This window comes from Palaemon carinicauda, chromosome 29 (genome assembly GCF_036898095.1).
Source record: "Palaemon carinicauda isolate YSFRI2023 chromosome 29, ASM3689809v2, whole genome shotgun sequence".
NCBI classification, from domain to species: Eukaryota; Metazoa; Arthropoda; class Malacostraca; order Decapoda; family Palaemonidae; genus Palaemon; species Palaemon carinicauda.
Genome location: NC_090753.1, coordinates 73605359 through 73632631, shown reverse-complemented (window position 1 = coordinate 73632631; position 27273 = coordinate 73605359). Strand labels below are relative to the sequence as shown.

At 40.7% G+C, this 27273-nt stretch overlaps 1 long non-coding RNA gene across 1 annotated transcript; it reads right to left on the bottom strand.

Annotated features, from left to right (window-relative positions):
• Positions 1-1365: 1365 nt before the first annotated feature.
• LOC137622826 (uncharacterized) lies at positions 1366-22196 on the bottom strand. Its single transcript, XR_011040487.1, has 3 exons — positions 21915-22196; positions 7886-7955; positions 1366-1926 (listed from the first exon to the last, which is right to left on the bottom strand). It is a non-coding gene; the product is annotated as an uncharacterized lncRNA (long non-coding RNA).
• Between the last annotated feature and the right edge of the window lie 5077 nt (positions 22197-27273).

The window sequence follows — 27273 nt, the reverse complement described above, 5'->3', positions numbered from 1 at the left end:
AGACTGCACAACCTTGCCTACACCAAGACTCTCGGAGCCTGTGTAACGTTTCTGCTTAAGCGGCGAGCAGTCTTCCGATGACTGCAAAGGGTCAGAGCTGTCCCAATGGCTACAACCAGGATGCTGGACCTGTCCTGAAGGGACCGACTTTCGCTTCAAGGGCCTTGAAACCTTGCTCCACGGTTTCTTATGCGAAAAGCCTTCGGAAGACGAGGAGAAGATGGTCTCTCTCGTCTTATGGTAGGGGCGGTCTTGATGAGACACGCCTGTTACCATAGAGGGAATGTCTGTTCGCTGATCAAGGCCTCTCGAACCCATAAGTCGTACGACATTACTTCTCCCCTGGGCTTGGGAGCTTGCAAGAGGTCTCGGACTAGGCGAACGACAGGCACGAACAGACGAACCCTCGGTCGCAACACTGAAAACACTTTGCGCACTAATCACTTTCCCACGATTTTCCGCTGTGGCACTCTGACACTTTAGCTCTTTAACATCAGCCATGAGTTGATTACGATCTGTAGCTAACGACTCTACTCTTTCACCCAAAGCATGAATGGCACGTAACATATCCCGCATTGATGGTTCCTGAGTGCTAGTAGAGGGTTCAGGTACAACTACTACAGGGGAAGGATTAGGTTCAGGGGCATGGGGAGAGGAAAAATCTACTGATCTAGAGGAACTCCTCCTCACCCTATCTCTCTCTAGCTTACGAGAATACTTGTCATATTCGAGCCAATCGAATTCCGAAAGGCCCACGCACTCCTCACACCGATCTCCTAATTGACAGGTTTTACCCCGACAATTAGAACACACAGTATGTGGGTCGAGAGAGGCCTTTGGAAGACGCCTATTGCAATCCCTAGCATTACACTTACGAAATCTAAGAATTTGAAATGGGTCCGCCATTTTGAAATAGTCAAAGAAAGTCCAAAAAACAATCCAAAGTCATCAACAATTAAATCTGTCCAAAAAAGAGTTCAAGAGTTTAAGTTGAGGATAAAACACCTGCACTGCGAAAGCTCAAACCAAAATGAAGTACTTCACCAAGTCTGTTGAAACACTCCAGGTTATACAGCGAGTAATGATACGTCTTGTCGTTAAGGCCGACAGAGAAGAAAATTGAGGCTTGTTTACATGCATATGCGGTATCTGGCCGATAGTTGGCGCTGGTGGGCACACCTGCAACCTTCATAGCAATCGCTCGCGAGTTTTTGTGTGTTTTTCTGTCGAGCCGCTGGAGCAGCAGCTATTATATATTCACCGGCTAAGTTAAATATTTAAAAATACTGCATTCAATTCTACCAGTTACAAATTTAAAATGCATTATCCCTTCAGCTTGACTAGATTTCTTTACTAAGCTAAATTATTATTATTTTTTTTTTTTTTTTGTTACAAACATAAGATTTTAAGAATTCATTATTAAGGAATGTTTACTTGAGATTTTTCTGTAATAGATTTACTTGGGTGATCAATTTGAAATTGTACTACTCCCTCATCTACAATGTTTTTAACAAAGATCTTGAGGCAATTGTAACCTTAACTAAGAGTACACTGTATTTTACGTTAATTTTTAATGAAACTCAAGAAAAAGACAACCGTTACATGTATCTGCAAAAATCACATTGAAAACTTAGACTTTAAATTGAATTTGTATTAAAAATTATTCTCATAAACTGAATTCGTATTAAAAATTATTCTCAAACTGAATTCGTATTAAAAATTATTCTCAAACTGAATTCGTATTAAAAATTATTCTCAAACACATTCTAGAAAACATTATGGTAAATATTAGTAGCGATGACTTGACATCTTGAAAATTGGGAGCGACGATGATATAAACAGTATCTTGAAAAATGGGCTGGCCTTCTTTGGGTCTTCCTAAAGCTTGAGAATTTCGAGTGTCAGTGCTCATCCATCAAAAAATATCTGTAATAAAAGGAAAATTGTCAAACCTGTCCCAACCTTTCTTATTTCAGCTTTTAAAGTTGAAGAGTTTAATTATTCAAACAGGTTACTTTACATGGATGAAACTAGCAAGGCCATAATCATTGGTTGAGAAAAGTTTAAAATGGAATGACCCAATGTTGAGAATAGTTAAAATTCAAACAAAAAGGTAAATCAACAAAGAGATGAAGACATACAAATAGCAATGATGATTCAAAGAAAAAATAAGACAATGATGAATACTGTACAACTATTTACACATCCTTTCAAACTGACGCCATACTGTGCAGTACATACACGACCATTTTTCACTTCTATAAGAGGGAGTGAGATGTACAGCCTTAACCCTTTAACCCCCAGGCTATTTGGAAATTTCCAACCCTTAACCCCCAGGGGGTTATTTTTTTTTCCAGCACATTTTGCAGTATATTTTTTTTTAATTGCTCTAACAGCCTTAATTTTTGTCATAGAGAGGTCAGGTTGGTCTCATTCTCTTGGAAAAAGCCTGAATTTTCTCAAAAAATTATCAAAAATATGAAAAAAAAAAAAACAAATTTTCTAGCATTTTTTTGCAAGGACGTACCGGTACGTCCATGGGGGTAAAGGGATGGCTTTTGTGAAACGTACCAGTACGTCCTTTGGGGGTAAAAGGGTTAATATTATTATAATTATTATTATCATTATTATTATTATTATTGTACAGTCATTTCATTATCATCTTCATTTTTATCATTATTATTATGATTATTTCTTGCTAAGCTACAACCTTAATTGGAAAGCAAGATGCTGTAAACCCAAGAAATGGAAATAAACTATATGAGAAGTACTGATAAATGGATATAAAGTGTTAAGATCAGCAACAACATTAAAACAGATCTGTCATATATAAACTATGAAGACAGATTCATGTCACTCTGGTCAACATAAAAACATTCATTGCAAGTTTGAACTTCTGAAGTTCCGCCAATTCTACTGCACAAGAAAATAACACACTAACAGGGTTACAAGTTGGTACACTAATGCCTTCCTCATCAATGTTAAAGTTTGAAGGCCACCTATAAGTGGCAGAGGCAATGGGCAGGACAATTTTCTAGAATGACTATTGGAAACGTCCTTGCCTGGCTCAAGCTCAACAATTTCTTGTAGAGTGAAAAAAAAAAAATTAAAAAAATTACAGAGGCATAACACTTACTGTACATGAGTCATGAAAATACCGGTATATAATATGCTTAATCTAAAGAGACTGGAGAAAGATTGATGAAAAGCTGAGAGATGAACGAGCAGGATTTAGAAAAGGTAGAAGTTGCACTGACCAGATTTTCATTTTGAGACATGTTGTACAGCAAAGCGTAGAATATAGAAATCCCCTTTTGATGGGATTTGTGGACTGAAAAAGCCTTTGATAGTGTGCACCGGCCAATTTTGTGGAGAGTCCTGCATTACTATGGAATTCCTCTTAAATATGTGAATTTGATTAAGTCTGTTCATGAGCATAGCAAGTGAAAAGTTAATGTTAGTGGAGTCTTATCAAGCAATTTTCCAGCGAATGTGTCGTCACCTATGTTGTTTATTCTCCTCATGGATTCTGTGATGTGTAGAACAGTCATAGATGGTGGAGAAAGATTGGACTGGATTGGTGATAGGAATTTAGCAGACCAGAGTATGCTGATGAGGCTGTCCTTGTTAGCAGAACATTACAGAATTTGCAATGCTTGCTTACCAGAATGCATGAAATATCAAATGAGGTTGGGCTGAAGATAAGTAGAAGAACGACAGATGAGAATGGAGTATGTAATGGAAGATGAAATATCATAGGAAGGAAAAAGGATTAATGAGGTAGAATCTTATAAGCATTTAGTAACTATGATCTCCAATACAGTAGAGTTTAGTGAAAGATTGAAAAAAAGCAAATCAGACAGTGGCTAAGTAAGTAAAACTTGGAAATCAAATCGCCTGAAACTGCATATAAAAATCTGACTATACATCAGTTTAGTGAGATCGGTGTTACTCTATTTACATGAGAATGAAACAATCTCTACTATATTTAGTAGATTTGAGCAAAAAGCCTACAGAAGGATATTGGGAATTAAATGGCAGGACAGGATTAGAAATGAAACTATAAGAGAGATTACTTGAGTAACATATGTTGACGAGATCACGATGAGCGGTAGATGGAGATGGTTTGGGCATACTCTTCGCACTACCAAAGAAAAATTAGTTCACCAAATGTTCAGTTGGGCTCCACAAGGCCCTAGAAGAGTTTGAAGATCCAGACCTACATGGTTGAGGACAATGAAGCTTGAAATAGGAGATGATGAAGGAGAAGTATTGAATTAAAAGCTCAAGATAGAGACGACTGGTGAAAGCTAACCGAAGCCCTTTACGTCAATAGGCCTAGATGATGATGATGATGATGATTACAAAATAAAAACAGCAAATATACTGTACGTCTTTTCTATCGTTTATGCTTGTAAGCTCTTTCAGACTATGTTTATGCTTGTAAGCTCTTTCAGACTATGTCTATGCTTTCCATATCAGTTGATTAAAGCAAAATACTGATTATTTTTCAAGCTAAGAGATAATTATTACTTGAACGAATATTTCTATTTTACCATATCAAAGTATATACCAGTAGTTTTTTAAAATTACTTTACTCATTTCATTTACTGTCAATTTTAATGGCATATCGAAGTTCAGAGGCGTTTCATATCTGATGCAGATGCACAATAATTTCATTCTATTTACCTTTATGATTCTTGTTTACAAAGCTTTGGAAATTATTGAATTGTTCTAATAATTCTATAAGTAATAATATAACAGTCATATTCTACTTGACATTATTTGTAGCAACCAATTACCATATGAAAGTTGAAATGCAGGCAAAACATCTGTTGTCATGGTAATTCATAACAAAACGGCAGTTTTTTTTTTCCTTTGGTTACAATTCTTTCATCATTCATTCTCATTTGCTCTTCTAACTTACTGAACCAGAAGTTGCGATACAGAGGCAGAGAAAAAAAAGACTTTAATCTATTTTGATTTAGTCTCAATACAAAAACAGAACTGGCATTATACACAAAATAAGTGGTGAAATTATTTTTCATTGAAGAAAATGCAGTGCTATCACAATATGCTGAATTGCAAGTGTTACACTAGTATATGTGCTATTATTGTAATTTACTTCATTAATTTAAAGCCCCAAAAAAGGGATTTTGACGAAGGAAAAATCTATTTCCGAGCACGACCTGTGTCACTTCGTGAAATGCTCCTCTAGCACCATTTCCAAGGTATAGTTATTGCTGAATATACCAAAACAAAAATAAGATGCATATAATGCCAGGAATAAACCTAGCTCGCTCACTTATTGAGTGTCGGTGTAGAAAACTGGGGCGTGATTGAACGACGACCATAGATCCCTCACCAATTAGACTTCTCCTTCATCAACATACCCCTACATCTCCCCGCCCCCCATCCTCATTCCTCCTCAGCACATAAAAGAATAATTAAAATGTGAAAAACATAAAACATATCTGCTCTCAGAAAACTGCGACAGAGAGGAGTCCGGAGTGTAGATTTACATGAATTCATAAATCTGCGATGTATTGAGGGAGTGATGAGTGAACCGTGATATGACTAGCAATCTGTTGGACTGGTGTTCGAGACCTACTCAAGCCCGACACTTGTACTGTCTGCAACCTCATCATCCTTTTGAGCCTGTAAGCCTACCTGCTTAGTAATCAGCAGCCATTGCCTGGCCATCCCTGGTCCTAGCTTGGGTGTTGATCATATGTATATATGGTTATTCTGTAGGGCATTGTCCTGCTTGATGGGGCAATATCACTGTCCCTTGCCTCTGTCACTCTTCAGTGGCCTTTAAACCTTAAAAGCTCCTCAGAGGCATACTATGCAAAAGTTTTGCTTTCCAAGTCAGATATTAAGCTTTTTTTTTTTTTTTTTGGCTAAGACAGCGACAATTCTGGGAAAGACTACAAGAAATGGATTTTATATTTATATCTAATTCTTAAGGATGAACAACGAAGTGTACCAAGGTATGTTTTAGTGACAAAGAAGGGTATTTGCAATGAAAAAATGAATGGAGAATGCTTGTTGAATGAATGTGTTTGTAGGTAATATTTTGGGGACAATGAAAAGACATTAAAGGTATCATACTCTTGAAAGCAATTGCAAAAGGAGAGCATTAGGAGTGAATAGAAAGAAAATGTTGCATGAAAGATGGAAGAATGTAGTAAGTGGCTAATTCATAAAAAAAAATATTTCATTTTGATGATCCTCACTAGGCTAACCTAGAATGTTAAAATTGATTAAAAAACAAAAGATTGACAGATGATGATGCCGGCTATGATTCAGAATGCCAAGAGAATCGGCATGATGTGGGCTTTGGACCTAATTCTCGAGAGGGATACGTATTTGCAAGAGTTTAAACACTAGTTCAGGATGTCTGGGCACTGGCAGCCACAGTTTGCCGCACCTAAACCCTTTACTACTACTACTACTACCCCAAAGTAATCCCAACATTAACCCTTTTACCCCCAGGGTATTTGGAAATTTCCAACCCTTAGCCCCCAGGGGGTTATTTTTTTCCCAGCACATTTTACAGTATATTCTTTTTTAAATTGCTCTAAAAGCCTTAATTTTTGTCATAGAGAGGTCAGGTTGGTCTCATTCTCTTGGAAAATGCCTGAATTTTCTCAAAAAAAAATATCAAAAATATGAAAAAAAAAATTTTATAGCATTTTTTTGTAAGGACGTACCGGTATGTCCATGGGGGTAAAGGGATGGGTTTTGCGAAACGTACCAGTACGTCCTTTGGGGGTAAAAGGGTTAAGGGGTCGGTCGCCTCATGCACCCTCTCCAATGCCTTCTCTTCTACCAAACCTCTTCGCTCCATATCATCCTTCACCTTATCTCTCCATCTAATTCTCTGCCTCCCTCTTGATCTTCTCCCCCTTACAGGTTCCTCCCAAGCCCTCCTTACTCCCTTCTCACTATTATTCTTCAACACATGCCCACACCATCTCAATTGCGACACTCTTATCTAGATAATCTTCACTACATCTGCCATTTTACTTATTTCTTAAATTTGCAATCTTTCAAAACAGTGACACAATATTCCCATAACCTACTTTAGCATTTTCATCTATGTTCTCTCAAGCTTTTCTTCCATGCCTGATAAACCAGTTACTCTTCGGTCGTAAATTAGTAGTTTTCTAGCTTATACCATCATTACATGCTGAGCACCAGGGAGAGAATATACAAAAGGATAGAATTTCGTGATAAGGTGGCACTGTGTGGATGGATGAATGTGGACGAGCATGCAATCTCTTACTAATATGAAGAAAGTGTAAAGTCAGAGAAAGAGAAGATGGTTGAAAGGAAAGGAGAGGAATAAAAATTAAAGTAACACAAAACAAAGCTAATGGTGAACAGTAAAGAAGCAGTTAAGAGTTTGACAACATTTGAAAAATGGAAAGTTGGGTGCGAACAAAAGCAGGACTAAGTTTCCGAGGGTAAATCTTGATTGGAAGGTTGTTGACTCAATAAAGTATCTGAAAGTATATACTTCACTGTACAACAGAGATGAAGCAAGTCCCAGAATAGACAGGTCATGTAAGACAGACAGGTGCAAGGATGTGAAAGATTGATAAAAGGTTGACTGAGGAAGCAAAAGATGGAATTGTATTATACAGTATTATTTCTGTATCTTATGATGTATTGCGGTGCCTATTGGAAACATCATTGCATAACGATCTGCCGGACTGAGGTTCAAGTCCCGCTAAAGATCAAAGTTTCTTGTAGTGTTTGCAACCTTACTATCCTTGTGAGCTACAATTTAAATAATTCAAACCTCACGACCAAATATTGATCTCTGCGAACATGACATGATTGGAATTTTATCAAATACGCTTCTCCCAATACTCACCTTGACAGGTTTTGCTAAAGTTGGCCTCAGATCACTTCAGACATCGCCTACTATAAACACCTCGACTCATCTGCAATAAAAAAAAAATACATTAGTTGCATTTCAAGTGAAGTTAATAAAGCTTACTCAATGCAAAGCACTAAAATACCCTTAAGACATTTGATGAATGGTTGGAGAGATGGTGACAGGGTAATAAGGCCTGGTCCTGATGATGGATGTTACCCAATGGCCATGTTAGAATTAAGAAACCCAGCAGTAGAACTGTGTAAGTAAAGTCAAAAGAAGTAAGACCAGAAGACAGATGAAAAAAAAAAGGGATGAAACGGAAAGTTAAAAATTGGGTACATCGAGGAGTCATCGGAGTTGCCAAGAACTTTCAGTAATACTCACAGTCCAAAGATTGAGGTTTAATGAAGGAACACAAGACTTTTCAAACCTAAATACTAAAAACACCATTGTCAATATATAAAGAACACCTCAAAGTAGGTTTTGGCCAATTGCATAACAGGAGGACTCCCAAGGCAATAGTGGGAATGTTCAAGACCCATATATTTGACTTTTAATACTGTATCACATTCTTAAAAATAATTTGCATTTTTCCTAACTATACAAACCTGAGTTCTTTAAAATAAGATGTGATTCAAGCGCATTAGCAGGTAGTTAGCGGCTGGTGGAGGGAAAGCTCCGACCCTGCTGCCGGTACAAAGAACTTTCAATTCAACTGTCTGGGATTTTAGGTGAAGGAGGAAAATCAGGTTAGGAAGAGTCAGGTTTGTATTACTACTATTATTACTAGCTAAGCTACAACCCTAGTAAAAAGCACGATGCTATAAACCCCGTAAGGGCTCCAACAGGGAAATTATCCCCCAAAACAATGGAAGACCATGGAACAGAGGCTATGGCACTACCCAAGACTAGAGAACAATGGTTTGATTTTGGAGTATCCTCCAAGAAGAGCTGCATACCATAGATAAAGTCTCTCTTCTACCCTTACCCCTACGAGAAAAGTAGCCACTAAACAATTACAGTGCAGTAGTTAACCCCTTGAGTGAAGAAGAATTGTTTGGTAATCTCCACGTTGTCATGTGTATGAGGACAGAGATAAATGTGGAAAGAATAGGGCAGACTATTTGATGTGTGTAGGTAAAGTTTTAAAATTTGAGGTTTGTCCCACCAAAATATACAAACAACCTTCATCCCTATTACCAAACTAGATGGATAAAATCCAGCGATAGCTATGCTCGGTCCTGATAATGTAAGGAGCATGGCATCCTAGACACCTCATGAAACAAGGTCAAAAGTACTGTAGGTTCAAAGACCAGGAAACCATGACTACTTCACTAGAAATTCTCTGTCTCTTATAGTGAATCTGTTCAGTAAGGCCTGTACAAATCCATCCTCCCCCTCATAAGGAGGATGGTGGAATGAACGAACACTTCTATTTCATCAGTAACAGACTGTTAGCTATAAATGTTGTTTGCCTGTATAAGAATCCATCCACCTCCATGGGATCACAACAGCTATGCCTCAAAGGGAGAGGAAAAAAGAGAGCAAAGGTTCCAGACTCTCTCTCTCCTCCTAGACTTGCATTGTAACCGTCATCTTGGGCACAATACTTTGTCCTGCAGAGGAGCTACGGTCAGAACATGACTTGCTGAGCAACAATTTCAGGTCCAGTGAATATGTATTCAAAGGGTCCTTAGTGCATCCCGCAAATAATGCGCACAAAAGGTGGTTCGACGCTTCCACACTCCTGCGTCTAAAACTTGAGTCGACGAGATTTTTCTTGAAGGCTACAGTAGCACCAACTCCTTTAATCTCAACGCCACACACCTAGTTTGGCCTGATGTGCCGAGGGACCTCAAGGGTAATGCTTTATTGACAGTCTCCCGCAGCTAAAAGGGGATTGTATTCTTGACGACTCTCCTTGTATGCTCTACATGTACTTCAGAGTAGATTCTGTAACCTAGGTCTGGCAGTTTGAGTTATCTTAAGGTAGTGCTTTAGCACACTTAATGACACAAATTAACTCATCCGGATCATCAGTTAGTTCCCCGAGTAAAGAAACTGTAAATGATGACAACCTGGAATTGATGATTGATGGATTTTGAGTTTTGCTACAAAGCAGAAACCAAAGATAAAGACCTGTCAGCAATGCTCATAACGAGAGAACAAATACAAGCCCGTGAAGTTGGCTTACGCACTTACGAATTTAAAGCGAAAGCAAGGAGAAAGACCATGTATTATGCTAAGGTTCATAAGGAGCTCCCTCTAAACCCTTGATAGATGTGGTGGATCGTATACGAGATAAAAAAGAATTTTTTTTGCCATAATTTTTCATCTACATTGGTTGTGAGTGATATTGACCTGCGAGACCTCAGTTCAGTGTGCGCAACAGTCGGAGCGAGGACGCATTTCATCCCAGCTCTTTTCCTTGTGCTATTTCTGAGATACCCTCAGGTCGAGCTCAACCCATCAGTACCTATTTAAGGTAAGTTGTGTAATATCAAAGTTTTATACAATTATCAAATGTGCAGTAGTGTTTAGGCACGTATAAAAAATTATAGTTGTAAAGTGTTTGTGAATGTCTTCTACCCCATATGTTTTTATAAAATGGCTTATAATTTCTCCTGTTTTTGTAAGTTTGTACCTAAATGGTAACTTAATTATGATTATTATTCTATTTTCTAAAATGATATTTTCATAATAAAAAGAAAAATTCGGAGATAATTTGTATTTTTCCTAACCATACAAACCTTAGCTATTTATATAGGGTATTACTTTCGGCGTAGCTGAAATGGCGAGCCATTAGATTTTTAACGAGGGTTAACTACCCCTGCACTAGTTAGCAGGGGTAGGGTAGGGGAGGGGTAGCTAGCTACCCCTCCCCCCTCACACACAGGTGAACTGATTCACTTCGCTTAACAAGTAGGACTTGACTTGGGGGACAAGGCTGACGGGCAAATATGTGTAAATAGCTAAGGTTTGTATGGTTAGGAAAAATAAAAATTATCTCCGAATTTTTCATTTGTTCCGTAACCGAAATACAAACCAAACTATTTACATAGGGTGACTTACCCCCTTAGGAAGGGTGGAAAGTCCCCAGCCATACTGGCTTTGGCTGTACCCGGGGACTCAGAAGAAGAAGAAAAAAAAAAAAAAAAAAAAAAAAAAAAAAAAAAAAAAAAAAAAAAAAGGGAGTCCCTGCACCTCGCGGGTTTCTTGCTCCGCAAGGAGTGTGCGGCCTACATAAGCTTGTGTGTGGAGGGAAGAAGCGTGATTTGTCCTAGGCAGTCGACCTGAAGACCTTTAGATGGAATTCTGGACTAGGACTTTCCCAATACCATCTCGTCAGGGTATGGGGGGCGCGGCAGTATCATTTTAATACTAGGAACACAAGGAAGCATGGTTTACCTGCAGCGGTTTGAGGTCAGCTATGCAGAGAACCTAGGATGCTGCTTTCCACAAGAGAGGGGAGGATGAAGAAAGAAGTAAGGGCCAGACATACCTCTTTCAATCATGCAGTCTGACACCAGGTAACAATGCCCCCAACCTTCTGCTACCTGTCCATTAAGGAGCCTGAGGTTAGACCAGCTGTTGTGTAGCCACCACAGGCCGATAGAAAAACGTATCGAGGCTCCTGCAGGTAGTGAGCTGTGAAGGTCGTCCGACGCTTCCAGACTCCAGTTTGTAGCACCTGCGTCACAGAGTAGTCTTCTTAGAGACGTTGCGACGCCTCTGACATCGAGTGCTCTAAGGCTACATGACGGAGGAGGGTCTGGATTCAGGGAGAGATGGATGGTCCTAGAATCCAGACTGCAAAGGTATTCTTGGTGACCCTCCTCCTCTTCGTCCTTCCTGTGCTCCAAAACAGGGCTGCACGTGAGGACGAACTGCAGCTGTTCTTTAAGATAACACCTCCGACTCCTTGCTGGGCATAGTAGAAGGCCTGGGTTACTGTTACAAAACGGAGACTCGAAATCCTGAAGGAGTTTTGGACTACAAGATCTTGAGTCTAGAAACCGACTCGGGGACGAACCCGAACGTTACCTCTCCCTATCCTCTTGAATGGGCGAAGTCGTACGAGAGACCATGAAGTACGCTGATACGCTTGGCCGAAGCCAGAGAGAGCCGCAGCACCGTCTTCTAAGACAGGTGCATGTCAGATGACTAGCGTAATGGTTCACAGGGAAAAGCCTTAAGATCCCTAAGAACCCGAGCCATGTACCATGGAGGAGGTCTCACTTCCGACTGGGTGCAGGTAAGTTCGTAGCTTCGTATGAGCGAAGAAAGATCCAGCGAGGAGGAATCGTCTAACCTTAGAGCCTGAAGGCCAGGCTTGAGGCTGAGCAATAGGCTTTACCGCCGTGAGCAAAAAGGCGCAATTCCTCCCGCAGATGGACAATAACTCCGCTAACGCTGGAATAGTGGCATCGAGGGGAGGGATACCTCTCCCACGACACCAACCACAGAAGACTCTACACCTCGCCTGGTGGACTCCTGCGGATGACTTCGCAGGTGTCAAGACATCCGCTCCGCGACCTGTCGCGGAACGCCTCTCTCAGTGAGGAGATGCTGTATGGACTCCAGGCATGGAGCCGAAGCGGAGCTACGGCTTGTGGTAGATGTAGTGGTGTGGTTGCTATAGCTCTTGTCGTGGGGAAAACTCTCTCGGGAGTTCCATCAAGGGATGCAGAAGGTTCGGAAACCAATCTGCCTGATGCCGTAGCGGAGTTATCAGAGTCATCGACAGGTTGACCGAAAGTCTGGTCTTGTTGAGCCCCCTTTCCCCACAGACCCAACGGTGGCAAGGCGTAGACGTTGATGTTGTCCCACCGATGTGGGAAGACATCTCGGCAGGGTGCCTTGGGGTCCGGGGCTGGGAAGTACAGCGACAGCTTGAAATTCAAGGTCGTCGCGAACAGGACCACAAGGTCCGCGCTTGCTGGCTACTGGGGGTTCCAAAGACCACTCGGTACTCTCTATCTGCGATGCCCTGTTCCAACTGTCGGAGAGCACATTCCTTGTCCGGAATGAAGCGAGCCGATAGTGGTATTGAATGGACTTCGGCTCATCTAAGTATCTCTACTGTAGGATGAGAAGACTTATGAAAAAGTACCTCCCCGCTTGATGAAAAGCAACTACCGTGGTGTTGTCGCTCACGGAGTGACTCGCCGAGGCCTGTTGGGACTGTTGATGGCCATAATATGGCCTTCATCCCTAGCCAATTGATGTGGAGGTACCCCTCTAGCTCTGGCCATAGGCTTGAGATCCTTTGGTTCAGAACGTGACCCCCCCCCCCCCGCCCCTTTTTTGACGCGTCCGAGGACAGCATCAAATGCGGAGGAGGGACGAGAAGATCCACTCTCTAGCTAAGGCTTCGTAGGTCAACCACCACTCCAGGATCCCTCGTTCGGCAGGTCCCATAGGACCAGAATGTCTGGGGAATCGTAGTCTTGATTCCACCAGGACTTGAGTCGCCAAAGCAGGAGACTCATTCCGAGGCAAGTGTTGGGGACTAGAGGGGTCAAGGAGGAAGGTGACCTAGGAGGCATAACCAGAAAAGGGCTGGAGACTCTCCTCGCCTGAGGAAAGGTTCTCCTACTCTCCTCCGCCTTGCTATCTTGTCATCTGAAGGGGAGGCTTAACGGAGATTGGAGACTAAAATTAAGCCTAGATATACCAGTTGTTGCGATGGAAACAGAAAACTTCGAGATTTACCATGATCCTTAGATCTTGGCAAAGTCCCAGAGGCTTGTCTCTGCGTAGAAGAAGGGTCGATACCGAAACCGCCCGGGTAACCAGTCATCCAGAAAGCGAAGGAGGCGGATGCCACTCCTGTGTGGACATAATGGTTCAGGATGAACTTCCTGTTGAATACCTGCAGAGCTGAGGAAAGATCGAAGCACCGCACCTTGAACTGGTATATCTGTTGCCTAGGCTGAATTCCAAGTACTTCCTGTAAAGACTGATGGATTGGGATCTGGAAGTACCTGTCTCTCGGATCCAGTATGCACGTGAAGTCTTGTGGTTTCCCTACAAGTCTGATCGAAACTGTTGTATCATACTGACCGAAATTTGTACGACAAACTTGTTCAGGGCTAAGAGGAGGATGGCGGGTCGCCAGCCTTCAGGCGCTTCTTACAAGAAAGACTAGTTTGAAGAACCTTGGGGGGAGCCACCGACAACCTTGGAGTGCATCCTTCTAGAGCATGGTCTCGCCCTCTGCCCGAGGGGCTAGCCACTTTGCCAATCCCATGGCATGGGGGCTCAGCGACACCGGGTTCGCTGACAGGGGAGGAAGAGATGCTACGAAATGGGACACGAAACCCCTAGCTGATCATGGAGATCGTTCAGGAATCGGCCCCAAGTGGCTGCCACTTGAAGGCGCAAATCCAGGCATTCCCCCCCCACTGGGGGATGCAGGTAGGGGTTGCCAATCCTAGCGTTTGCGGCCTAGGCCGCCCCCTCTAAGATTATTGCCCTCCCAGGAGGGCTCCTTGTCCTTCGTCCCCGACAGGAGGGGGGAGGCTGCATAGACACCTTGTCTAGCTGCCCGTGCCGGTTCTGATGTCCTAGGCTGAACGAGGCTGTAGAAGTAGAGGCGCTGGAGGCTTGTAGGGACAGATATAAGCGCCTTGGAGGAGCGAATCGTGATACGATTCTCCCCACCTCTCAGTTGCTCGTTCCTTGTCCTTGGGCTGAAACAAGCCCGTTCCAAGGATGGAAGAGTCTGGGTTGCCGAAATCCACGGTAGGGACCAACGAGAGAAAACCTCTCGGTCACTGCATCTCAACGCTTCAACATCGAGTTTGTCCCCAAGTTCGACACTTGGTGTCGGGAAATGAAAGGTGCACGTATCCGAGGAGGAAAGTTCCATAACCTTCCCGGAGCTTCCTTGAATAAAACCTCGGGTCGCGACCAGATGGCCAGAGACTCAAGCTCAACGATCAGCCACAAGGTGGCCTGCCCGGCACCCTTCGCGGCTTCTTCCTGGTTCAAGATTCCCGAAGATGAAAATGTCACCTGCCCGGCGAAGAGTTTCTCGAGGGAAAAACCCTGGAAGGTCCGTTGCACGGAATGGTGGAGAGGAAGAGCTAAATCAGGCTACCCCATGATCTCAAAGTATTCCCGCTGTTGACGACTGACAGAGGCAGTGTCAGCAGCCACTGTTGGAGGGAAGGGAATCGGGCGATCCCGAGGAGAGGGATGATGGGGCCTGCCTGAAGAGGGAGAAGAATGTTACCCAGACTCTTCTGAAGACTCTTCATGGTTTGTACATGTCATGCTCTGCGCTTACGAGGTGAAGATCGTGACTATGATGATCTGAAAGTACCCGCTCCAGAAACACTCGCCAGGTAGCCCGTGTTGCGAAAAACCCGACGAGAATCGCGGTCGAAATAGCCCTTGGCGCTCGTGCGATGGTACAATCGTTGATTCGCGCGGGGGCGAACATGTGTGCGCATTCGCGTGAGAACGCGTGGGCGCGGTCGGATGACCGAAAAACGAATAAGTGAGCATGGCGCGTTGGCGCGATTGGCGAGCGATGGTTCATTGCGGGAGATGGCGCGTCGGCGAGCAATGATTCATTGCGGGAGATGGCGCGTCGGCGAGCGATGGCGCGTCGGCGAGCGATGGTGCGTCGGCGAGCGATGGCGCGTTGGCGAGCGATGGTGCGTAGCGACCGATCGCGTACAGGAGAGCCAACGCGTGGCCGCGTACGGCGATCTGAAGCGTTGGCGCGTTGAAAACGCTAGCGGGCAGGCGAAGAATCGGGCGTGATCGCTAGGAGATCGATGGTGCACGGTTGCGCGGCCGGAAGATATCAGCGAGGGGCAGAACCAGATGGTGAGGTTGCGCATAATAGCGAACACTCGTGGGCGAGTACAGAAGACTTCTCGTGGGCGCGCAGAGACTCGGTCAAACCTAGAGCACAGAAAATCGTCGGCGAGGAGGTGAAGGAATCAAAACTTTCGCCTCCACCCACATCTGGAAGCTCGTGGAGAACGCTGGTGCCCCTTGCGCACGTCAGGAAAAGGGCGAGCAGATGTGCGCTGGCGAGAAGGCGAACGAGGGTGTAAAAAGAAGGAACAATCTCCTTGCCTTGCCTAGATTCAAAGATAGTGGGCGCGAGGGCGAACGTTGGCGCGCATTAGAAAAAGGAGCGCAGATGTGTGCTGGCGCGCAGGTGATCGTGGGCGTACAGGAGACCGTTGGCGCCCAAGGCGCGTAACAGGAAAGGGCGTCCAGAAGTGCGCTGGCGAGCTGAAGAGCTGGCGCACAGAAAGACTCCCAGGCGCAGGTGAGCGCTGGCGATCAGGAGATCTACGGCGAGACTCAGCTACAGGAGATCGCAGGAGAGAAGTCTGGAACACAGAAGGTGAGTGCAAGTGCGCTACTGCGCGCGAGCGCGCAGGAAAACGTGGGCGCGCAGGCAAAACCTGGCACTTAAGGGACTTACCCACAATGTGGAGTAAGCCCTTAGCCCAGAAGGGACCGGTGCTCGTAGGAAACGAGGTACATTGGCGCTCACAGCGCATCTGCGTCCAGGAGAAGGTCTGGCAGGAGGATCCTCTGCGGGGAGGGTGAAGATGAAGACGACCACAGGCAGGAGCACCATCATCAGGCCTCCGAAGAGGAGTCTCTGAAGTGAACTCCCCCAAGGGGGAGAAGCACTCGGAGGAGAGACCGTGGCATCAGCTGCCCCCGAAAGGCACCGAGCCCTCAGCAACAAAAGCAACAACAGCAGAAGGAGACCTCCGAAGAGGAGTCTCTGTGGTGAACTTCCCCCCCCCCCCCCCCCCCCCCCGGGAAAGAAACACTCGCAGGAGAGACCGTAGGGCTCAGCTGTCCCCCGAAGGGGACTGAGCCTGCAGCAACAACAGCAGAAGGAGTCCTCCGAAGAGGAGTCTTTATGAGTGTCCTCTCTCGCGAATAAGAGAGGAAAACTTCGTAGAAGAGACTGAAGATGGAGCCCAAGGGCCGAAGGGTCAGACAGTGACCTAGGAGCCAACCTCCGAAGAGGCGATCCTGCAGCTGCTCAGCCCCTTGAGTGTAGCTGCAGGTGAAACCGCTCAGCACCAAGAGCATAGTCACACAAAAACTATGGTCCGAGAAGTAACCGCTCAGCCCCTTGAGCAAGGTTACAAAAGCGGTCGCTCAGCACTAAGAGCAAAACCGCCGGAGGACCAGGAACATATTATAATTATTAAAGGTAAGAGAAATTTCCCCCGAAAGGGAAAGAAACTCAAACCTGGGCAGGTAACCTCCCTCGGAAGGGAAGTTACCCACCCAAGCAGGCAAACCTGAGAGTTCTAACATGAACTGAAGAGCTGTCGGGTGCCTCGGGAGAACTACCAGGAGAAGGACACGCGCCCCTGACGAAGTCCTATAGAGGAGGCAGCAACAGCCGACTCCCCGAGTCCCAACAAGACACTCTGCTTCGTTGTCACATTAGGCAAACGGAAAACAGATCGTTAACTGTGAAAATAAAAAGTAATTAGTTAACATTCATTCCCCCGGGAAGACTCCAAAGAGGAAACCCGAGGGAAAAGAACACAAAAATTACATAACAGGCAAGAGCCCCAACCCCACCTACACTCACAGGAAGGGGGAAGGGCAAGAACTGTAACCAAAACTGAATTATAACAGTTATAAAAATGCAATTCATAAAGGAATGTTCACTAATAGTAAGAACGAAACACCCCGAAGGGAAACGTTCTAAAAAGCTGAAAAGTTGACAAATACAATAAGCTTTAATAATAAAAAAATAATCGAGATAAAAAGTACTACGTAGCAACTCCACCCGAAGGAGGAGCTATCGTAGAAAACGTAATAAAGGTGAACGACCTCCAGAGAGAGAGAGAGAGAGAGAGAGAGAGAGAGGAGAGAGAGAGAGAGAGAGAGAGAGAGACCGTAGTCAAAGTACACTCTCGCGATCCTACGCTGAGCCCCACCTTAACCGTAGGAAGAGAGGTAGTGGAGAACAGAATAATAAGTCCAGCGATGACGACTCCCCACGGCGCCCGTGGAAGGAGGCGACTGAAGGACCAAGGAAGAGACCGCGGCCCATGAAAATCCATCGTAGTGGCCTGACTGTTGGCGGCCACATGTTGATATCGTACACACACACAGCATGAACACTGAAAAGGAAACTTACTGATTTCTATACTCAAATATATACATAAACATAAAAATATGTTTACATATATACATGAGTAAAGAAACTAAGTAATTAAGTAAAGACAAAACAATAAATGGCTGCCATGCGAGGACGGGAACAGAGACATCCGTTCATCGTCCGAGCCATATGTGAAGTGAATCAGTTCACCAGTGTGTGAGGGGGGAGGGGTAGCTAGCTACCTCTCCCCTACCCCTGCTAACTAGCGCAGGGGTAGTTAACCCTCGTTAAAAATCTAATGGCTCGCCATTTCAGCTACGCCGAAGTAATACCCTATGTAAATAGCGTGGTTTGTATTAAGGTTACGGAACAAATAAATTTTTGAATTGTAAAATAATCTATAAACTTAATTCTAGCTACCATAATATTTTTTTGCAAATCCTCGAACAATTATGTAAGTAAATGACTCGCTGATATTGACATCTTTCTCCATTCCAGGTAGCAGATTTTACCTTCCAAGGTGGTGTGGTTGGCGGCCATTTTGCGAGCATATCTGACACAAGCTGGCATAGCTCTATGTATTCCTCTTTTTTCTATTTTTTTTTTTTATAAAATTTCTGATATTTTTATGCATAAATACCATGCCCAGCAATGGATATAAGGATTTGTCTTGAAAAATTTCACGAAATAACTCAACAAAACAAAACACAAAAAAATGCCCTTTTATAAAACATTAAATAATATCCAAGTCCAGATTCTCTTACACATTTTTGTTGTATGATAATATAATATCCTGTAAAAATTTCAGCCACTAACTATGTCATTTACCTACCTCCGACAAAATGTTGAAGAGGATAGATTTCTTTTGGCTCCGCCCCCAAAATAAAAACTTTTTACTCACTTCAGGATACATTCCCCTATGGTGCCTCGCAAGCCGCCCCCCCCCCCCTTCAGCAAATGGTGCTCAATTGTCATAGAGTAGGTGCTTAGAATAGTTTTACTTTATTACCATATTTAGATTTTAGGTGATTTTTTCGTAAAGTCATTTTTTTGTGTAAAACTATTTTTTTAGATTTATTTGTAATAAATATTTATTTTGGACTTAACTTTTATTAACATTTGAAGATTAGAATATTCTTTGAGTTGATTTTGCTATTAAAAGGTCGTGAATTGATTTGTAAATGAATTTTTTTTGGGACCCCAGGTCGAGGTCAACCCACGATACCTATTTAAGGTGGTCAAATAACGATACCTACCCAGGGTAAGGACTGCAACACAATAGTCTCATGGAAAGACAATGAAACAATCTCCAATTGATTCAGAAGATTTGAGGAAAAAGCCCTCACAAGGATATTGGGAGTTGAATGATAGGGCAGGATTAGAAATGAAACTATAAGAGAGATTACTCAAGTACCATATGTGGATGAGATCATGTTTTGGAATAGGTTAAAATAGTTTGGGCATGCTCTTCGCTCTCCCCAAGAGAGATTAGTTCACCAAACGTTCAGCTGGGCTCCACAAGGTAATGGAAGAGTTGGAAGACCCTGGCCTACATGGCTGTAGAATATGAAGCGCAAAGCAGATATGAATGGGGAAGTATTGAATTAAAAGCATAAGATACGAGATGACTGGTGAAATCTAACCGAGGCCCTTTGTGTCACTAGGCGTAGGAGATGATGATGATGAACAGTAATAACACCAAAACCATTTTCTCACACACAAAATATAACAACTTTAAGAAAAAAAAGGGGGAGAGAAAAATAAGATAGAATAGTGTACCTGAGTGTACCCTCAAGCAAGAGACCTCTACCACAAGACCAGAGAACAACAGTTTTAATTTGGAAGGTCCTTCTCCTAGAGGAGCAGCTTACCATAGCTAAAAAGTGGGTGCTATTATAGTATGCTACCTACCGTCGAATTTCTACTATAGTATGGTATCTACCACAAAGTAGCCTATGTTATCTACCATCAGTGTTAATCCTCCTGTTTGATGAGGATTACCAAACAGATTACTTAAAATCAGTATGTTATCTTCATTGGACTTTAATGATAGTTTAATAATATTTATTGGCAGGAAAACATGGGTGCATAATTATAAGCAGTATGTAGGTAAGGTTAGGTAAGGTTAGGTTAGGCTAGGTTATCAAGTCGGTAGTGATCGGCGGTAGATAGCATACTATAATAGCACCAAAAAGTGTCTTCTACCTTTACCAAGAAAAAAGTAGTCACTGAACAATTATAAGGCAGTAGCTAAACCCTTGAGCGAAGAATTGTTTGGTAATCTCAGCGTTAAGCTTATGAGGACAGATGAGAAAATGTAAAGAATAGGCCAGACTATCCAGTGTATGTGCAGGAAAAGGGAAAAAGGAGCTGGAACTAGAGAGAAGGATCCAATGTAATACTGTCTGGCCAGTCAAAGGACCCAATAACACTATCGGTAGTACATTATCTCAAAGGGTAGCTGGTGTCCTGGCCAACCTACTAGCTAGCAGGATAGGATTATACCCAGCCAATGGCAAGCAGTTAAGGTTGCAGCAAGCAATTGCGAGTACCTAGTAGAATACCTATTGTATCGCTTTAATGGGAGCAATTGCCAATTCGAGTATGAGTGGTGGCGCTTCAAGGACTGATCGTTCAATGGTTTTCTTCCCACCGGCAGTGCATACGAAGTCAGCCGACTACATGTCTAGACCGAGAGGTACGAACAGACATTCGTACAATAGTTTCCCTCCAACCAGGAGTCGTAAACTAGGCCAAATGCACGAAAAACTTGGGCATTGGGTGGCTTCCTTTATCAGTTACCTGTTCATCTGCACACAGTGTGCCAGAGCACATGCTTCAAATGAGTGCACTTTCCCTCATCTTTAGCTTTTTAATCAAGAGTTCAAGATGTGAGGAAACATCACATCTCCTGTTCCTGTTTATTCACTTCACTTAAATTTCCCGAAGATTCTTCAATGTTATTGTCCAAGTCCCTAGTTTCTACTGTTTTCATCGACCATTCTTTCATTTAATTCAGTTAAATCTCTAATCGATGAGTTTAGATTTTTTAAGGTTTCATGTTGTCCCTAGTAATTTCTGCACTCATCTTACAACATTGTTATTGTCCTAAACTTGTCTCAATTAGTTGTCTTGAGCATGTTCATTTCATTCTCTTTTTCCTTGATGAAAATGTTACTCCTATCAAGACTATTCAACAGCTTTTTCCTTCCTTCCTCTAAGCTATCTGCAACTAACTCCATCTGGGAGTATTTTTCTTTATAATAAGGTCCTTCATTTTCATTCATTCCTATTTTTTTTCCTTTAACATAATTATCCACTGGTTAGTAGCAATCTTTACAAGACCAAAATAAGCCTGTTATCTTATCAGTCAATTCTATTGCTGCCCATTCCTTTTTTGACCAGCCATGAGAAGCTAAGCAGGTCCGCAACTCATATTTGTTGCATGATATTGGGGGGGGCCCCAACCTTTACATACAGTAACCAGAAATTTCATCAACACAGATTTGATTCTCCTGCTGCAGCTTCCTCAATGCTTTCGCTACCTGTCTTTTCACTTTCTTACCCAAGTTGAAATGATAAACTCAAGTTTCTTCTATCAACTTACTCCATTCATTCAACTCTTTGACTATTGTACCCTATATTTAGCAACGATACGCCATTGTCAATATTCTTAGTTAATCCTAAATGTTTCTGCTTGTTATCCTTCATTGTACACCATCCCTGTGATTACTGTAATGGCGCCTTTGCCTAGCCCTGCTGTTTCACTGGCTCTTATGTTTTTATCCCTAGAGCTCACCCGAGGACTATTGTTAGCAACCATATAGCTCACGTTGAATTACTCACACTAAATACACTGTCGTAGGCTCATCCTGTCTGCTTTAAAGCCAATTCTGACTCTGAACTAACCTTAAACTACACGCTTTTTGGTTGCTATGATTCCTCTTAGGGTGTGAAGTCACCGGTATGGGCCATGGGGTCACAGCCTTGCTCGTCCGGCTTTCGCCAAAAATACATCCAAGGATTGAGATTGTCCATCCACCTTCATTCACTTCTGCACTCAGCCTCTCACTTCAATTATCTGTGTTCAACCACTACGCTATTTAAGAACACGTGTTTTCTGAGAGTGCTTCGTCCAGTCAACTCTAGTGCCTCTCGTCTGGAATCTAGAGTCCGACAGTCCGACTTTCCTGTTCCAGTTTACACCATTTAGTCAATCTTTACAACGGCTCCTATAGGAATCCTGCAACGTATTTTAAAGTTCATCATTATTTACACTTTTATATCATTCTAACTTGAGTATCTCCCCATAGTCTAATCTCGAGACCTTTAATAATAATAACAGACAAATTTATTCTGGAAACCAAAGCTAAATGAATGAATTTAAATAATACAAGATCGTTCCATTGTATCATGCAAACTTTAAGTTCTATTTTTCATAATATAGTTCGTGTATTAATTAAATGATTTAACGATGTTTATTATTTTTTGGGTACATATATATTAAAAACAGTAAAATTACACTAATTTGTGGTTACGATTTTATTCAATTGTTAAGATGAAAACTGATATGACTAAATCAAAAGAAATATCTGACAACTTTTCTCTTGGCACGGACTCTTCATTAAAAAAAAATAAAAAGCTATTGTCTAAGCTTTAAATCATTTTCATATAAAATATATTTTTTAATACCAGTAGACTACTACAAAATACAATAATATATAAGAAATAAAATGTATGAGATCCCATTAATGTTTTATCTGACCGTAAAATTAGATAATTTGGAGGGGTTTTAATAATCTTGTTTGGTAATACAAGTGAAAAAGCATTTTCACAAGGATGATGTTGACGTGGCAAAAAAAGAATTTGGTATTATGGCTTATAAGACATTAATATACCATTCTAAAGGCAATGCTAAGTCTTCAGATTTAATATAGATGATGATTAAGGCATATTCCATTCTAGAGATAGCTAATTATAGATGAAAACCATAAAAATTAAGATTTGTTGTTAGCAGACGAATTAATTTAGGGAAACAAAACTAAATTAAGAAAACAATATCTTATAAATTGGCCCATTCTATCAAGTAAATTTGAGTTTTAATTTTGGTACTACTGTTCCAGTATTCTATTAAATGATTTATATATGTGTGTTATTTACTATAGGCTAGTAATTTCAAGAAATTCATGGACACGGCGATGGTATGGGTGCCTATTGGCAGAAGTAGTAACTATTCAAATAGACACATATTAGATACTACATGACAACTTTACATATCCAAAGAAGGTATCTAGTGCAAGACATGGACTATTCTATCATTGCAATATAGGACGAATATATTAGAAAATATATTTACTTTTAACTGGAGATATAATATATCCAATTGTGAAGATAAATACTGAGAAAAGAATTAAAATAGAAAATCTACTAGCCACTTCTAGCAACTTCAACCTTGCCCATATTATTCATCAAAAGAGCTATTGTTCAAGTTTTAAAATCTTATTTATAAAATATATTTTATGTGCAGAACTAATATAAAATATATCTATATCAAATAACAAATTTGCTTAGATACCATCAAAGTCATATTTGATTGCAAAATTAAAAATCTTAATGGAATTTTGCACATTTCTATTGGTAAAACAAGTAGCTCAGCCTGTTTCAGAAATAGTCAACTGTCTGTTTTACCAAATACGATATACCAGAGACCTTAAGGAATTCTAATTTTACAATCGAACTAACCAATAATAGTATTTAATAAAATCTTATTAAGTGAAATAAATATATCTTGTATTATTATCATACATAACACATATTCTATATGAAAGACATTTAAGGCTTAGACAATAGGTATTTAGATGAATAACCTGCGATGGAAAAGTTGCTACCATCTTTTTTATTTTAATTTTTAAAAAAAAGTTTTCCTCCTAGCAACTGGATACATTATTACTCAGAAGAAAAGTAAATATATTTCTTAATATATTCGTCTTATATTGCAATGATTAGATAGTGTATGTTTCGCAATAAATAGCTTCTTTGATATACAAAGTTACAACTGTTATTTTTTTTCTCCATATTTTAGTTATTATTTTAGAGATTACAAACCTATAATGAATAATAAATATCGATAAATCTTTTAGTAGCATAAACGAACAATATCCTTAATATTAATACTGAAGTTTGCATGATGCAATGGGACAACTTCCATTATTAATTGAATTTTGTTTGCCTAAATAAATTAGTCTAACGAAAAATGTCGCAATTTTTTTAATGCTTTCACCAAGAAATAGCTTTCTCTAGGATGGAATACCCTTTAATAAATAATCATATTCAATTTCAAGAATTAACATTGCCCATAGAATGGTATATTAATGTTTTGTAAGCCATAACACCAAATTTATTTTTTGCCACGTCACCATCACCCTCCCAAAAATGCTTTTTCACTTGTGTTACCAAACAAGATGACTAAAATCCTTCAAGATTTCTAATTTTACAGTCAAATAAAGCATTAATTGGATCGAATAAATTTGTATTCTTGTATATGATTGTATTTTGTAGTATTGTCCTCTAAAAATATATTTTATATTTAAGAATATTAAATTTCATACGATAGTTTCTTTAATGAAGAATCCTTACAGGACAAAAGTTTCTTGAAGTTTCTTTCAATTTATTGAAATTACCTGTAGTCATCTTAACAATTGACTTCATTATATCTCCAAATTAAAACAATTTTACTTGTTAACAAATAATTTTTATTTTTATTAGTTGATTTTTTTTCTGAATCTGCTCAATGTAAGAAAAATTAGCCCAGGTAAGCACACATGTATACAAGTGTAGATACACACACACATACATAGTATATATATATATATATATATATATATATATATATATATATATATATATATATATATATATATACTTTCTGGGTGGAGATATCTTAACGTGGTGAGAAGGTTTGCGTATTGCCATGAGTAGCACAGCTGTTCTATAATAAAAAGTTAGGGCCACCCATACTAGGTTGGTTTGATGTGTGCGATCAGACGAGAATCTCCCACCATCACCAATCCACGCTGGTCAGCATGGGGAAGAAAACTAGCAAATCACAGATAGGAATAAGAACATGTCTGGGGCCTTCGTTCTGCAGTGAACTAGAAGCGGCTCTCTCTCTCTCTCTCTCTCTCTCTCTCTCTCTCTCTCTCTCTCTCTCTCTCTCTCTCTCTTCTATGAAGTCTCTTCCCCTTTTATAAGCATTGTTGAAACAATATTCACTTAACGCTAATAAAACAGGCCATCAACACATCAATGTTAATTACTGAAATCAGATAATGGAAAGAAACACTGGGCAAAGAAAACTAGATTTATCATATATATATATATATATATATATATATATATATATATATATATATATATATATATATATATATAATTAAATACTAAGCTTCAACCCTAGTTGGAAAAGCAATATGCTATAAGCCCAGGTGCCCTAACAGGGAAAATAGCCCAATGAGGAAAGGAAACAAATAAAAATAAAATAATTTAAGAACAGTAATAGCATTGAAATAAATATTTTTCATATAAACTATGTAAAATTTGATAAATCAAGAGGAGGAGAAATTAAACAGAATAGTGTGCCCGAGTGTACCCTGAATCTTTTATGTATATGTAGCCTGAAATAATAATAATAATAATAATAATAATAATAATAATAATAATAATAATAATAATAATAATAATAATAATAATAATAATAATAATAACAAATAAGCAAAATAGTAGGATGACAGATTTACCCTAGGAGGATTAATACTTATTTTTCCTCCAGGGATTAAACCCTTCCACTAATTCGCCCCCCCCCCCCCCCCCATCCACAGCTGATGTTGAGACCCGTCACCCACCTGCTGTGAGCAGCTCAGAGGTGTGTGTGTGTACGGGTCTATTTGTGTACATACACGTACGTCTGTGAACGGTGGTATATATATATATATATATATATATATATATATATATATATATATATATATATATATATATATATATATAAAAACTGCATCCGTTTATAGACCACTGCAGGACAAAGTCCTCAGACATGTCAATTCAAGTCTTTGGTTTGGCCAATTTTCATCACCACGCTGGCCAGTGGGGATTGGTGATGGTGGGAAATTTTCGTCAGATCACTCACAGCAAACCCCAAGCTGCAACCCTAGTTGGAAAAGCAGGATGCTATAAACCCAACGACTCCAACAGGGAAAAATAGCCCAGTGAGGAGAGGAAATAAGGAAATAAATAAACTACAAGAGAAGTAATGAACAATTGGAATGTAATATTTTAAGAATGGTAATATTATAATAATTATTTCATATATAAACTATAAAAAATAAAATAAAAAAAAGAGGAAGAGAAATAAGAAAGAATAGTGTGACCAATTGTACCCTCAAGCAAGAGAACACTACCCCGAGACAGAGGAAAACCTTGGTACAGAGACTAGCAACAACAATAAAAATAATTTGCTGTGAAAGCAATTCATGGCGAAGCTAATTCCACGTTATGGAGTGATACCACAAGAATGTATAGTACAGTACATGAGATTTAAAGTACAGAAAAGTACTTTGGCAATGTGCTTGAATGGCCACCTATCTAAAGATGTAGAATTTGAATGGCCCGTGGATATTACGAAGAAGAAGAAGAAGAAGAAGAAGAAGAAGAAACACTCAAATTATATCTGAATAATTTTAATCGAAAGGAAACAACGAAATATCAACAAATGTGTCATGAAACAATAGAATTAACGCAGGAAGGAAAACGATAATAAGATAATGAATTATAACTAATAGGAAATAATGACACAAAGAGAATCAGCTGACTCCACCCCCTACGGCCTACGGGTGTCGAAATTAATAAAAGAAGAAATGAAAGTTTCCCGGCCAGGCCACGAGCAACGGTCTCTCTCTCTCTCTCTCTCTCTCTCTCTCTCTCTCTCTCTCTCTCTCTCTCTCTCTCTCTCCTTACCTTAGATTTGAAACCTTGTTTATACAATAGTTTTTATATCGACGTTCTGATACCTTTAGATATAAATTATTTCCTCATCCTTTTTTTTTTCCAAAATAAGGTTTTTAACTACATGTCAGAGCATTAGCGCCTTATAATATATACGAAATATTGGTAATGGATGAAAGAATAATTGAGAGAGAGAGAGAGAGAGAGAGAGAGAGAGAGAGAGAGAGAGAGAGAGAGAGAGAGAGAGAGAGAGAGAGAGAGAGAGAGA